The sequence below is a fragment of the Mobula birostris genome, chromosome 11, assembly GCF_030028105.1.
Source record: "Mobula birostris isolate sMobBir1 chromosome 11, sMobBir1.hap1, whole genome shotgun sequence".
NCBI lineage: Eukaryota > Metazoa > Chordata > Chondrichthyes > Myliobatiformes > Myliobatidae > Mobula > Mobula birostris.
The window spans coordinates 79,307,298-79,324,279 of NC_092380.1; positions in this window are offsets into that span (position 1 = coordinate 79,307,298).

A 16,982-nucleotide genomic window follows, 5' to 3' on the forward strand; every position below is an offset into this window, starting at 1 on the left:
CAGGCCCTTCAGCCCATCTATTCCATGCCAAACCATTTAAACTGCCTGCTCCCATCGATCTTCACCATGACCACAGCCCTACATACCCCTACCATTCATGTACTGTAGCCATCCAAACTTCTTGCAAACATTGTAATTGAGCACGCATGTGCCACTTATGCTGGTAGCTCGCTCCACACTTTCATGACCTTCAGAGTGATTGAGTTTCCCCTCGTTCCCCTTAAACTTTTCACCTTTCACCCTTAACCCATGACCTTTGTAATCTCATCCAACCTCAGTGTTTGCACTTACCCTGTCTATACCCTTTATTATTTTGTTTTCCTCTACCAAATCTCCTCTCAATCTTCTATATTCCTAGGAATAAAGTCCTAACCTATTCAATTTTTTCCTTATAACTCAGGTGCTCCAATCTTGGCAACATCCTTGTATATTTTCTCTGTACTCTTTCAACCTTGTTTACATCTTTCCTGAAGGTAGGTGACCAAAGCTGCACACAATACTCCAAAATAGGCCTCACCAATGCCTTATACAACTTCAACATAACATCCCATCTCGTGTACCCAATACATTGATTTATGAAGGCTGATGTGCCAAAAGCTTTCTTTATGACCCTGTCTACCTGTGTCATCACTTTCAATGAATTATGTACCGGTATGCCCAGACCCCTTTGTTCTACCATACTCCTCAGCGCCCCACCGTTCACTTTGTAAGACCTACCCTGGCTGGTCGCTGGTCCTACCGACGTGCAAAACCTGGCACTTGTCTGCATTGAGTTACTTCTGCCATTGTTCCAGCTGGTCCAAATCCCGCTGCAAGACACGATAGCCTTCCTTGCTGTCCACTACACCCCCAATCTTGGTGTCATCTGCAAATCTGCTAATCCAGTTAACCACATTATCATCTGGATTGTTGGTATAGATGACAAACACCAGTGGAACCAGCACCGACTAGTCACAAGCCTCCAGTCAGAGAGGAACCATCTACTACCACTCTCTGGCTTCCCTGACTTTCCTGGTAGCTTCCTCAAAAAACTTTAATAAGATTAGTTAGACATGACCTACCATGCACAAAGCCATGCTGACTATCCTTAATCAGTCCATGTCTATCCAACTGCATATTACCAGTCCCTTAGAATTTACACCAGGGCTCTAAAGATAGTAGCATATGAGATTATGAAGACATTAGAAATGATCTTTTAAGCATCAATAGTTTGTGGAATTGCTCTGGAGGATCGAAAAATTGCAAATTCCACTCCACTCTTTAAGAAGGAAGGGAGGCAGAAGGAAAGAAATTATAGGCCAGTTAGCCTGACTTCAGTGGTTCACAAGATGTTAGGGTCCATTATTAAGGATGAGGTTTTGGGATACTTGGAGGCATATGATAAAGTAACCCAAATTCAGAATGGCTTCCTTAAGGGAAACCTTGCCTGACAAATATGTAGAATTCTTTGAGGAAATATCAGGCAGGATAGACAAAGGAGAGTCAGTGGATGTTGTTTACTTGGATTTTCATAAGGCCTTTGACAGAGACCATGGTATGACAGGAAAGGTACTGGAATGGATAGAAGATTGGCTGACTGTCAGGAAGCAAAAAGTGGGAATAAAGGGGACCTATTCCATTTGGCTGCTGATGACTAATGGTGTTTCACAGGGGCTGGGACCACTTCTTTTCACATCATAATTCAACAATTTGGATTACGGAATTGATGGCTTTTCCGCCAAGTTTGCAGATGATATAAAGATAAGTGGAGGGGCAGGTAGTGCTGAGGAAGCAGTGAATCTGCAGAAGGACTTAGACAGATTGGGAGAATGGGCAAAAATATGGCAGATGGAAAATACTGTAGGGAAATGTATGGTCATGCACCTGGTAAGAGGAATAAAGGTGCAGACTATTATCTAAACAGGGAGAAAATTTTAAAAAATCAGAGGTGCAAAGGGACTTGAGAGTTCTTGTGCAGGATTCCCAAAAGGTTAACAAGCAGCTTGAGTCAGTGGTAAGAAAGGCAGATGTAATTTCAGGAGGATGAGAACATAAGAGCAAAGATGTAATGCTGAAGTTTTGTAAGGCATTGATCACACCACATTTGGAGCAGTGTGAGGAGATTTGGGCCCCTTATCTAAGAAAGGATGTGATGGCAAGTTAAGATTTCATGGTATTTAATAAGTCATATTTAATAGTGCATTTAGATTTGGGCATTGTATAATGGGAAGGCTATTATAGGCTTAAGAAGGAAAAAGCAAGGGTGAATCAGAATTATGCAAAAACATCATTCTGGCTGAATCTTTCTTCAGTGTTTACTAATAAAGTAAGGCTTGGATGAAAGGGACCTTACTTCAATATAATTTTAATGGTGATAAAAAAGTTTTCAAAATTACGGAAGTTTTCAGTATTAGAGGATTCTTTTCCACTGGTTTGCAGGGGTTGTCAAAACAAAACAACCAGAAGGAATGTGAAGATTTTCTTTGCAATAAAGATCTTTCTGGTATGAAATGTTCTATCACAAAGTGTACCTCCATGAATTAGAAAAGTATTTGAGAAGGCTGGAAATAATACATGGGAAAAAACCAGAAAAAAAAATGAAATATATTCAAAGAAAGTTTAATTTGAGGCACTATCAGAAGCTCAATCTTCATATCTGAATTTCTTTACAAGTAGATGGCATTTCAAATGCTGCATTCATTTGCCTCAATAGCCTTTCATGAAGTGTGAACTATAGAGCCTTAATTTCAACCATTCCTTTGATTTGATTCGGTGCAGATTAACTATTGCATTTCAACTTCCATTTTACGTATTATTGATCAAGAAAAGAATGTTCAAAAGAGACTTGCATAGTTTACTCCTCAAGGAATAATTTATATGCATTTCACTTATTCACAATTTACTGCACTAGAGCAAAGGAAAAACATCAATAATTTTTAAAAGTAAGTTATTTTAAATACACAATGGTCTACTATTAAAAGTAACAAATTATGCAGGAGGTCATAGAAACTATAATTGCTGAAGGAATTGCATTCAAATGAAGATAGATTTCACTCTTTACTCTCTAATTCTTATTCATGGACTGTCCTAAGAACTCAGGAAAGAACAAACAATATAATCAAAACAGTGTTACTGATAGTGAAAGTTATAAGCAGAATAAGCTGGAAAAATGCTGATCACATTTCAGGATTTAATACAATCTTTTGTCATTGGGACAAAAATCAGTGAACAAGCTACAAAGATAAATATGTTTGATGCTGACATATAATATTGAGATTAAGCATGAGAAATCAATATTAAAATTATGGGTCCTCCCACTCCCTTCAAACAAAAGGGGTAGCCATGGACACTTGCATGGATCCCAGCTATGCCTGCCTGTTTGCCAGCTACTTGGAACAGTTGATGTTGTAAGCCTACACTGGTGACCACCCTGCACTTTTCCTACACTACATCAACAACTGCATTGGTGCTGCTTCCTGTAACAATGCTGAACTCATCAATTTCAACCACTTTGCTTCCAACTTCCACCCGGCCCTCAAATTCACCTGGTCCATTTCCAACACTTCCCTTCCTTTTCTCAATCTCACTGTCTCTGTCTCTGGAGAAAGCTTATCCACCGATGTCTCTTATAAATCAACAGACTTTCACAGGTACCTGGACTATACCTCGTCCCACCCGGCTACTTGTAAAAACACCATCCCCTTCTCTCAATTCGTTCGTCTCTGCCACATCTGCTGTCAGGATGAGGCTTTTCATTCTAGAATGAAGGAGGTGTCCTCCTTTTTCAAAGAAAGAGGCTTCCCTTCCTCCACCATCAACGCTTCCCTCAACCACATCTTTTCCATTTCACGCACATCTGCCCTTACCCCATCATCCCGCCACCCTACCAGGAATAGGGTTCCTCTTGTCCTCACCTACCGACTCACCAGCCTCCGCGTCCAGCACATAATTCACCGAAACTTCCGCCGGCTTCAAGTGGATCCCACCACCAAACACATCTTTCCCTCCCCCAACTTTCTGCTTTCCGCAGGGATCATTCCCTATGTGACTCTCTTGTCTATTCGTCCATCTGCACTGATCTCCCTCCTGGCACTTATCCTTGCAAGCAGAACAAGTGCTTCACCTGCCCCTGCACCTCCTCCCTCACTGACATTCACGGCCCCAAACAGTCCTTCCAAGTGAGGCAACACTTCACCCGTGAGTCTTTTGGGGTCATATACTGTGTTTGGTGCTCCAGGTGTGGCCTCCTGTACATTGGTGAGACTTGACGTAGAACGGGAGACCGCTTTGCCGAGCATCTACGCTCTGTCCGCCAAAACAAGCGGGATCTCCCAGTGGCCACCCATTTCAATTCTAGTTCCCACTCCCATTCTGATGTGTCCATCCATGGCCTCCCCCACTGTCGGGTTAGCTTTTGGTAACCAAATGATTGGAACAGCAAATGTCAAAGGTTCAGAGGTTTAAAAGTTCATTTATTATCAAACTCTGTAATTCTTCTACTCTAGATAGCCATGAAACCAAGAACGATAAGAATGGCAGCACGGTCATCAGCCCCCAAATCCCCCTCCCCCCACAAAAAATGAGAAAGATCATGTGAAAAACACAGAATATAAAAAAATTAGACTAAAAAGATGTCTATAGTCCTAGTCCATATCCAAAATGCAGAAAACTTGGGTTACATTCTCCGTGCACAGTGGCAGGCCCTTCTCTTTGCGGCAGCAGAGCAATCCCACCAGCGATCAAAGGCCAGTCTCCCCTCTTCAGCAGCAGAGTGATCCCACCAGAGAGCAACAGGCAATCTCCCCTCTCCTGCAGCAGAGCGATCCCACCAGATATCAAAACGCAGGCAGTCAGCGCTCACCTTCTGCTTTCACCTCAATGCTTCAATCGGTGAGCAATGGAAGCTTTAATCGGCGAAATGGAGTTGAACATCGGCTCAGTCTTCTTGCCACGAGGCTCTGCCTGCCGGAATCATCTTGGAGACTGCAGAGTGCTGGAACACCCGAACGATCTCCAAACTTCAAATCACAGGCGCCAACAGTTCCAGGGTCACATTCAAGATGAAAAACAAATGTAAAAGACATCAAAGAAGTGAAATATATGGTTTCATGGTCTATCCAGAAGATGTCGGCTGAAGTAGTGTCGTACGCAGGTGCTATCTTGACAGGAAGTCCAGAAGTCTGGATCTTCTCACTCAACGCGAAAGTGATTACAGAAAGATAATAGATAATAGCAAAAACAGAGAGCAGTTGTTCAGAACTGCATGAGTTAAAGATTACAGTCATGGAGCAGCTGAAGAGGGATGTTGCTGCAGCTTTAGCTGCCGTAAAGCTCTTCCAGCAACCCTTGGTTGTAACTTGGCCTCCAGTGCCTTGACACAGATCATAAATATGCATCCAGGAAGCTCAAGCAAAATTTCCAATAGGAGGTCCAAGAAAGGAAAGTTTATCAATTCCAGAATGACTTAAGTAGTGTCTCCTTTAATATAAAGCAGTCTAAAAAACTTGAAATCCAAAGCTAGGCTTGATCCCAAGTTCACTCTTGCAAAGAAAGCAGCCAAAAGAAACAGACTGTTTAAGAAATGCCAGAACCCTTAATAAAGTACTCCATGTTCTTTTCTTCCTGAACAAACTGGAAGCACAATGTAGTGGTGAATGCTTTGATATGTCATCTAAACCAGATTTTTACCTCATAAAAATGTATATGTTTCAAATAATAAATATATATGCTTATCTTACACACACACACACACACACACACACACACACACACACACACACACACACACACACACACACACAGTATATACTTGCCTTTCACATCTACCAGTTTTCCCAAAGTGTTTTTTCAGCTAGTTGATCACCTTTCTGAGATGTGATCTCTGCTGCAAGGAAGTTAAAGGTTGCAATTAATTTGTGCAAGGTTTCACAAATAGCAATGTAATTTTTTTCTTTTTGGTGTGGACAGGAAGAATAGATCTTGACCAGAACATAAGGATAACATATTTGTCTCTTTGGGCATCGGCCAAAGCCTTTTGCATTCAAAAGTAAAGATATACAGCATTTTCAAAGTTGTGCACTTCTTCAGTACTGCAGTAAGTTTGGACTAGGTTATAGAATCACAAGCAAGAGAAAATCTGCAGATGCTGACTGTGTGTGTTACTAGATTACAGAGTAAGGTTTAGGTTCATAATCTTATGAAATTGCGTTTCCATTCTACCTAATGTTTGCAGTCTTTGTCAAAGGAGCCAAGAATTTCAAATGGACAAATTCATAATATATTCGAAAAGAATAAAAGGATTGCATCAGGTATTTGAAATTGAATCTCAGTACTGTTAAAATTACTAAATTTAAATAGCAAAGATGTAAAATCAGTGCTCTTGAAACAGAAAGATCACAGGACTAGTCAACAGGCTGCCATTACAGATACAGAAAACGCTTCCGATAATTATGGTACTCAGAGGAATTCATGCAATTTCCAATAGATTCATGTGAGCAATAGAAACTGAATTAAAGAGATGAAGGTTGTGATATTGAGGAAAGTAAATTATCCTACAGTGGAATAAGACAAGCACTAGAAGCAAAAATGCAAACGAGCTAATAAAATGTCATGTTCTGAATTAGTACATGAAACGTCAAATCCTTTTTGTGATACATTCAGTGGAATAATGGAAAAGTATACGGAAGTACAGAAGAAAAAAAGATACTGAAGGTTAACAACATGCATGAATAGTCTGTTAAAATAAAAAGATAGTGTCTTCAATAGTAAGTAAGAAAAAAGGGGAAGATTAAGGAAAGCATTTTCTTATTTAAGGGTGAGAAAAATATTCCAATTCAGATTCAGATTCACTTATTTATCACATGTACATCGAAACATACAGTGAACTGCATCGTCTACATTAACGACCAACACAACCCAAGGATGTGCGGGGGGCCGCCTGCAGGTGTCACCACGTGTGCCAGCACCAGCATAACATGTCCACAATGCTTGGCGGAACAACACAGAACACAACTAAACAGAAGACAACAAGCAACAAAACAACAACAGCAAAAGGAAGCCCCTTTCCTACCTCCCCACCCATACGCACAGACAGGCCTCTGACCCAGGACAGGCCTCTGGTCTCCGGTCTCTGTCATATCTTTTATTTATTTATTTATTTTATAGTATTGAACAGGTCCTTCTCGCCCAATGGGGCACACTGCCTGGCAACCCACTTATTTAACCCTAGCATAATCACTGGACAATTTACAAAGACCAATTAACCTACTAACTGCTACGTCTTTGGACTATGGGAGGAAACCAGGGCACCTGGAGGAAACCCATATGCTGACTCCTTACAGACAGAGCCGGAATTCAACTCTGATGCCCCGAACTGTAATAGTGTCGCACTAACCATTACCCTACTGTGGCACTCTTAATTCTATTCATATCTGAAACACTAAAGCTATGCACTCTTAACATATTAAAAATATCTCAAGGTGTTCCACAAACTGCAAATGGACAAAAATTGACTTGAGGGAAAGAAGGAAATCTTAGATAATGTTCTCTCAAAAGATGAGAACAAGTTGTCTGGGAAGGGCTAAACTGTGTGGTCCAGAAAGGTTTGCTGCAGAAACATTCTGACAAAAATTGCTTAGGTAGAGTGGATGTGGAGAGGATGTTTGCAATGGTGGGTTAGTCTATGACCAGAGGGCACAACTTCAGAATACAAGAACATCTCTGTAGATGACAGATGTGGAAGAATTTCGATAGCCAGAGGGTATGAAGCTGTGGAATTCATTGTCACAGGCAGCTGTGGAGGCAAAGTCAATTGGTATATTTAAAACGGTATTTGATAGGTTTTGATTCCTAACCTCGACTTCCTAACTGGAAGATCACAGTCTGTGCGGATTGGTGATAGCATATCCTTCTTGCTGACGATCAACACTGGCGCACCTCAAGGGTGTGTGCTTAGCCCACTGCTCTACTCTCTATATAGACATGACTGTGTGGCTAGGGATAGCTCAAATACCATCACTCAGCGATTCAGGGTCAGCTTCTTCCGCTCTGCCATCCGATTCCTAAATGGACATTGAAGCTTTGGATACTACCTCAATTTTTTTTAATATACAGTATTTATGTTTTTGCACTTTAAAAAATCTATTCAATAGATGTAATTGATTTACTTGCTTATTTATTATTATGTTTCTTTTTTTCTCTCTGCTGGATTATGTATTGCATTGAACTGCTGCTGCTGCTAAACTAACAAATTTCAGGTCACATGCCAGTGATAATAAACCTGATTCAGATTCTGATTCTGATTAGTGAGGGTGACAATGGTTACAGGGAGAAGGCAGGAGAATGGGTTAAATGGAAAAATAAATCAGCCATGATCGAATGGCGGAACAGATTCAACAGGCCACATGGCCTAATTCTGCTCCAATGTCTTATGACCTTATGATCAAAGAGAAACAATACAGTGCAAAAAGATGACCTACTAACGGGCAGCTAAAGGACAACCTGCATGTTTAAGCCCAATAATGGCAGACTCGTAAGATATCACTTGGCTGGAGACTGCACCCAGCATTCAACTCAAAGTCCTTGTCATAAAATCGGGTAATTCAAGCAAAAGTGCAACACAGACTACGAAATAAATATTAATAGGAGTTTTGAAAATTTCAGTTTTAAAAGTAGGATGTAAGAGTGTATTTTATGAGTATCTGAAGTATGGTCAAAACTTCAGAGCATTCTGACAGGCTTCATCACTGTCTGGTACCCTGGGTTGGGGCGGGCTACTACTACACAGGACCAAAAGAAGCTGCAGAGGGTTGTAATTTTAGTTGGCTCCATCTTGGGTACTAGGTTACGAAGTACCCAGGACATTTTCAAGGAGCGATGTCTCAGAAAGGCAGCATCCATTATTAAAGACCTCCAGCACCCAGGGCATGCCCTTTACTCACTGTTATCACTAGGTGGGAGGTACAGAAACCTGAAGGCACACATTCGGCAATTCAGGAACAGCTTCTTCCCCTCGGAAATCCGATTCCTAAATGGACATTGAACCTGTGAACACTACCTCACTTTTTAAATATATATTATTTCTATTTTTGCATGATTTTTAATCTATTCAATATATATATACTGTAATTTATTTATTTCTCTTCTAGATTATGTATTGCATTGAACAGCTGCTGCTAAGTTAACAAATTTCACGACACGTGCCAGCGATAATAAACCTGATTCTGATTCTGAAAAAGTAATCACAGCAAACAAAAATATTCTGGAACTCAAAGAGGAATTAACAGCAGGGACAGAATTCTTAGAATTTAAGCAGAAGTAGGGAAGAGTGTAAAGGACCAACCATAAAACAACAGGCAAATATGAGGAAACATCTAGAACATAACAAGGAAGAAAAAGTGGTTTGAAATAGAAAGCACTTTCATTTATTGACTTCCATTCACAACATCAGGATGCCCAAAAATAACAGCTGTATGTAAGCTCAGCTCAGACTGAGTGATGCCAAGTAAAGAAACATCCAATAGACAAGAAAGTTACAGGGCTTGTGCATGTTTGCTGCATAATATTGGGAACATGTCAACAGCTTCCAGAAGCTATTAAATTTTAATACTTTGCACATTGCAACTGATTAAATATTTGAGAAATGTAGCTTCTTCTAAGAATAGTTGGCAGCCCCTTGAATGTGGTGAAGTCCCACAAAAATGATGTGACCACTTTGTCAGCTTTGACTGAATGTTAAGTATCTGCCTCTGAATATTAAGGTACAGTATAATGTTTTACGTTCACCTGAAATGGCTCAAAACATTGGTGGACTATAATTGCACTATCTTTGCATTTAAAAAAGGGAATGTTATTATTGAGCCAAGATTGTACCTCCACTGAAACCAGGATTTTCTTTTTCTAGTTGTGAGTAAACTTCAATAGCTCTCAGAATGAGTTAGTGAAGTGCAGTATTCTAAAGGAGGGGGGAGTAGAAGTGCTCACACTCTATTAACCCACCCTAGAGTTTACCATGATACACAATCCTGTGCTGAACTTTTGGAGTTGACAGACCATGCTTAGTGATATATTTTCTTTTGTCTAAATTAAGGAACATTGTGAAAACTGTTGGGGCACCTATTGAATGTGGATTAGATAATTCACCAGCAACAGCTCCAGACATGTCCCTTTGGTTGATAAGGGTGGGAGCAGGAGTGGGGGAGGAAGTGGTGAGGAGGCAGATGAATGTAAACTGTCAACAGTTCATAACAGGTCTATTAAATCCAGTGAAGCATTCAACCGGTTATACTGGTGAGGAAACACAACATTATTATCCTATATTTTCTTTCAACTCATTTTGCATGTGGCCATTGATTATTTCACCATTCAATGAAGTAGAACTGGCCGGTGGGGTACTGTCATCAGCACTGGACTTTAAGGCAAGTGGTCCTGGTTTCAAATCTGGCCAGCTCCTTGAACGCTTTCCATCCACGTCAGGTTGAGTGCCAAGCTAGTAGCCTCGTGAAAAAACAGACAAAATGCTACAGGGAAGGGAAGATTGCCGCCCAATGTGCCTCAAGGAACAGAGACGAATAACAATAGCAATGTAGTAGTGGTTAGGCATATGCTCAGAAGGAATATAACATCATGTGAGATGAAATTTGATGAATCCATTTTAAAATTCAGCCTTAATGGATATTATTCCAGCCAGTTGATGAGTGAGCCACGAACGTATTTGGCCAGTGTTCCTTGTACCTTCTTCAATGTGAGGTCAATGATGCTAAACAAATAAACGAGCGATTCAAGTGCAGATATTTTTTAAAGGCCATAGAACTAGGATTGGTGAAATTTTAGGGACCTAATCCCTGGAAATCTGTTGGTACAAACCTTGACGTAAATTGCTGAAAGGGCAGCAACTTTACTTGTTGTTTGCTTGTTTAGAGATACAGCACAGAACAGAACAGGTGCATCGGGCCCAACGAGCCACATCGCTAGGCAACACACCTATTTAACATTCGCCTAAATCACAGGACAATTGACAATGACCAATTAGCCTACTAACCAGTATATCTTTAGACTGTGGGAGGAAACTGGAGCGCCTGGGAGAAACCCATGCATTCATGGGGAGAATGTATAAACTCTTCACAGACTGAGCCGGAATTGAACTCTGAACTCTGGAACACCCTGACCTGCGATAGTGTCATGCTAACCACAATGCTACCATACTGAATCTGGATCTGATAACTCTCAACAGTCGTGGCGGTGGGTTAGGGGAAGTGGTGAGGAAGCTGAAGAATGAACAATGGAATGAAAATACATTGCTTCAAGAGCAGAACACTATTATGCCAGTTTTTGAGATGAATTGAACAGCTCCAGTTATCCAACTGAGCATTTAAAAACAGGAATTTTAGATGTATCAATTCTGCATCAGAGATATATCTAACATCCCATCATTTGCAAATGTTGTTCTGGGAACCGTGCACAAAGCAAAAGGATTGGAGTTTGATACAGTGCAGGTTGCTGAAGACCTTATAGAAGTTCCTGGCTTTCGACATAACCCTCATGTTCTTTCACAGTTCAAAATAGGTGAGTACTTCTCCATTCTTTTCAAACTTGTCCTCACTCCTGCCTTTCACCTTTGACTAGGCTGTCATTCATTTATGAGCCTCGCAGAGAGGCAGATAGCTATTCAGCAATACTGGGACATCATATCCAAGGCCTCTTGATCATCCACCCATGTACACGTTATCAGACAGAGAAAGTAATTAAAAGATCCTTGGTAGGGTGAGCAGATAATAATCGTGATTTGCAGTCTCTGAGTGAAATCTTTTGTTAATCCATCCTGAAGCTCAGTCTGCCCATTTAAAACAGGTTTTCATTGTGCCTTAATGTACATGATAAAGGTTCAAAGGTTCATTTATTATCAAAGTATGTATGCAGTATACAACTCTGAGATTCTTCTTTTCCAGATAGTCACGAAACAAAGAAAAAACATGGAAGTCAGCAATCCAACCCCCCACCACAAAAAACATCAACAGGACCATCAACCCCCCCATCCCCACTTTCCCCTTATGAAATGGAACAAGAACATCAGCCCCCAGATCCCCCTCTCCCCACAGAGAAAACTAACAAAAATGCCCCAAGAACATTGACACCCCAGACCACCCTCGTCCCACACAAAAAATGAGGAGAAAGAATAGGTGAAAACACCGAATATTAAAAACCATTAGACAGCTATATAAGACCTTGGTCAGACCCCACTTGGAGTACTGTGCTCAGTTCTGGTCACCTCACTACAGGAAGGATGTGGAAACCATAGAAAGGGTGCAGAGGAGATTTACAAGGATATTGCCTGGATTGAAGAGCATGCTTTATGAGAATGGGTTGAGTGAACTTGGCTTTTTCTCCCTGGAGCGATGGAGGATGAGAAGTGACCTGATAGAGGTGTATAAGGTGATGAGAGGCATTGATCATGTGGACAATCAGAGGCTTTTTCCCAGGGCTGAAATGGCTAACACAATGGGGCATAGTTTTAAAGTGCTTGAAAGCAGGTACAGGGGGAATGTCAGAGGTAAGTTTTTCATACAGAGAGTGGTGGGTGCGTGGAATGCACTGTCAACGAAGGTAGTGGAGATGGATACAATAGGGTCTTTTAAGAGACTCTTAGATAGGTACATGGAAAATAAAGGGCTATGCAGTAGAGAAATCCCAGTTTCTAAAGTAGGGTACATTGTCGGCACAATATTGTGGGCCGAAGGGCCTGTAATGTGCTGTAGATTTTCTGTGTTCTATCATCATCCATAGTTTAAAGCAGTCTTAGAGTGTTTCCAGTGAAAATTAGGATATTAAGAACAACTGACCTCGGGCAAACCAACAAAATCTTCATAGAGCTATTTACTTTGTAACTGCACGATTTTAAGCACACATGCATTTCATGTTCCAGCTTATCCAATGTGCTGAAGAGTACATCAGAGTCTGGCTGCTTATTTTAATTCTGCTTAGATTGAGCTCAAATATTTCTACTGAGGCCTTTTGTCATTTAAGCACTTTGCAGTTATATCCAATGGGTGCATCCATGCTGATCATTCTGTCTGTTTTCTGAGCTGAAGTTACAGTCCAGGCTTCACAAAAACAAATGATATGCAAGCTCAAAGACTGAGGAAGGAAGATGAGAAGAACCTGTACCCATGGAGTCTACAGGGATGCAAACTCTTATCCTGAACTGAACATTCTGAGGAGGAATGTCTCTGCCAGCCACAGCTAACAAGGTCATCTGTCACAGAGGTATGTGACATTTTGTGGGCAGACCTTTGGGCAGTGCTAGGACTACTCCATCCAAACAGGTCAAGGTCCCAGCCACAATTCAAGCCTCCAGATTATTTTGGGCAGCTGTGCTTTGCTACATCTCACAGTTTGTTATTCTCTGCAGTATCTGTGAGTCCAGTAATAATATCTAACAGAGGAAAATAGAATCCACTCTATTTTCTTCGTTTTAGACAATAAGCTGATTGTGTGTATGGATTTGCTCACATCAAAGTTATCTCCAGATTTCAGCCAATAACAGACTGCTCTCGTGAACCTTCAGCCCACCCTTCAGGATCTTGCTCTTATGAATCACAGGGACTCCAGAATGTTCAAGATGTGATCAAATGTGAGAAGAATTTTCACACTGGTATCACCAGATATCCACGCAAGGCTAGACTCACTCTTCATTCTTCGGTGGCTATGCTATGACCTTGAGCTCCCCTTAGCATCCCATTCTAAGCATCTCCTCTTAGCACCTCTTACTTCAGTGGTTGGCAAGTTGATGGAGAAGATCCTGAGAGGCAGGATTTATGAACGTTTGGAGAGGCATAATATGATTAGGAATAGTCAGCATGGCTTTGTCAAAGGCAGGTTGTGCCTTACGAGCCTGACTGAATTTTTTGAGGATGTGACAAAATGCATTGATGAGCAGTAGGAGTAGTGTATATGGATTTCAGCAAGGCATTTGATAGAGTATCCCGTACAAGGCTTATTGAGAAAGTAAGCAGGCATGGGATCCAAGAGGGCCTTGCTTTGTGGATCCAGAATTGGCTTGCACACAGAAGGCAAAGAGTGGTTGTAGACAGGTCATATTCTGCATGGAGGTCGGGACTAGTGGTGTGCCTCAGGGATCTGTTCTGGGACCCTGCTGTTCGTGATTTTTATAAATGACCTGGATAAGGAAGTGGTGGGATGTGTTGGTAAGTTTCCTGATGACACAAAGGTTGGAGGTGTTGTGGATAGTGTGGAGGGCTGCCAGAGGTTACAGCGAGACATTGATATGATACAAAACTGGGCTGAGAAGTGGCAGATGGAGTTCCACACAGATAAATGTGAGGTGGTTCATTTTGGTAGGTCAAATATGATGGCAGAATATAGCATTAATGGTCCGACTCTTGGTAGTGTGGAGGATCAGAGGGATCTTGGGGTCCGAGTCCATAGGACACTCAAAGCTGTTGCACAGGTTGACTCTGTGGTTAAGAAGGCGTACGGTGCATTGGCCTTCATCAACCATGGGATTGAGTTTAAGAGCCAAGAGCCAAGAGTTACAGCTTTATCGGGCCCTGGTCAGACCCCACTTGGAATAATGTGCTCAGTTCTGGTCGCCTCACTACAGGAAGGATGTGGAAACTATAGAAAGGGTGCAGAAGAGATTTACACGGATGTTGCCTGGATTGGGAGCATGCCTTATGAGAATAGGTTGAGTGAACTTGGCCTTTTCTCCTTGGTGTGATGGAGGATGAGAGGTGACCTGATAGAGGTGTATAAGATGATGAGAGGCATTGATCGTGTGGATAGTCAGAGGCTTTTTCCCAGGGCTGAAATGACTAGCATGAGATGGCACAGTTTTTAAGGTGCTTGGAAGTAGGTACACAGGAGATGTCAGGAGTAATTTTTTTGTGGAAGGTCGTGAGTGCGTGGGATGGGCTGCCGGCAACAGTGGTGGAGGCGGAAACGATAGGGTCTTTTAAGAGACTCCTGGATAGGTACATGGAGCTTAGAAAAATAGAGGGCTATGGGAAACCCTAGGTGATTTCTAAAATAAGTACATGTTCAGCACAGCATCGTGGGCCGAAGGGCCTGTATTGTGCTGTAGGTTTTCTATGTTTCTGTGTTATAATTTTCTTCTTTTTACATCATCAGATGTCCAGGAGGATTCAGGTGGGCACTGCTGGGTGACCATCAATCCCAGAAACACCAGCCTCAGCCAACGCTCCTGGAGGGGGCAGATCCACGCAAAGCTGGTGCAGTCCCTCTAACCTGTCCTAGTGTTTTGTTGACCCTCTATACATCTTCACTTTTGCTCTAAACATTTAAGAGTTATTTGACTAACTACTCTAAAACCCTCTTTCTTTTTCCATCAGTCTGCTTAAATGAAGCTCAGTATTCAAAACGTTTTGTGTTTTTACAACCCTGGGAGGAATATAATACCCTGTCTGGGGCTATTTAAATAAATTAAAGATAAAACACCTCCTTGCATTATGTAATGCACATCATGTCTGGTTAGGTGCAGCGTTTGAACCCTGGGATCCGAATACTGATGGTCTATGTCCACATCATAGAGTCTCCAATTGAAGTACAAACTTAAAAGCAGTACTAAACAACAATTGTGGGAATTATCCAGATCATTTATGTACACCCAAAAACCCTTAAAAATATTTTCAGGCATCTCAATCTCAAATTACTCCAAGCCCTCCCAATATCCAGCTTTTCCCCAGCACCCTTATTTGGATACAGGAAACTGTAGTGAAATTTGGGGTTCAGATTAGCCATACACTGTTGACAGTGCAGAAATAGGTAGGTGCTGGGTGCTGCCAGCCCATTGCAGTAATACCCCTGGCACCAGATACGGCAAACACCCAAGTGAAACTGGTGAGCTTGTTCAGAGTGCTGGCTGCTGCAAGATCCACCTCACTGGCTTTCAAGTAAATGCTTTTTGCGTTTATCAGTGTGTTACCGGGACGCAAAGGATTATAGGTAAGATTACATGGACTACAATGTATTCCCAGTAACTGGAGTGCTGATGTTTGATTTGGCTGAGATCTTTCAGATTTTGAAAGGAATTGAGCTATAGCAGCATTTAGAGAAGAACATTTTCTGAAGTGAGAGAATCAAGGGCATAGACCATAGCACATTACAGCACAGGAACAGACTATTCAGTCCATATGGTTGTGCTAACCTAATTAAGATAATAACATCTAATCAATTCTTCCTGCAGAAAGTCCATATTCCTTCACTCTCTGCGTATTCATGTAAAAAAAGCTCTATCGTATCTGCCTCCAACACCACCCCAGCAACGCATTCTAGATACCAACCACTTTCTGTGTAAAAAGTAAAGTGCCTCTCTAATCCCCTTTGAACGTTCCAGTCCTTCTTAAATACATGCCCTCTAGTATTAGACATTTTGATATCGGGAGAAAGGACAAAGGGAAAAATAACCTTAAGTCAAAATTCAGGAAGGTAGGAAACACTTAATCTAAAGGGTGACAGAAACTTGAAGCTTTCTTCTGCAGAATGTGGTAATTATTTGAAATTTAATAGGTTTTTCTCCCATGACTACAAATCAATGTGAGAAATGGAACTAAAAGATTATGATATACTCCAATTGAATGAAGTATAGGCTGGAGGAGCTGAATGGCTAGTTTTTCTTCTTATCTTCACCTAGTTGTGAATTAACCCACTTCCGCATTAGGTGAACTATTTGCCTGACCAAGTTTTTGTAAGATTCATTTTCACAATTCAGTGTATGAAAAACATGTCTGTAAATTGTGAAAAACATATCAGTGGTTCAAACTGGACTCTGGTATTATTGAATTACAGCTGACGTAGAAACATTTGTTTTTCTTGGGACACTACTGTTTTTCTTTTACATTTCTGGATCACATTTGTATAATTCAGAAGACATCATTTCATTTAATTAGATTTAGTTTCCAATTTTTTTCATATTTTGTGGATTTTAGAACATATAACTTAGAACAGTACAGGAGCAGGCCCCTTGGCCA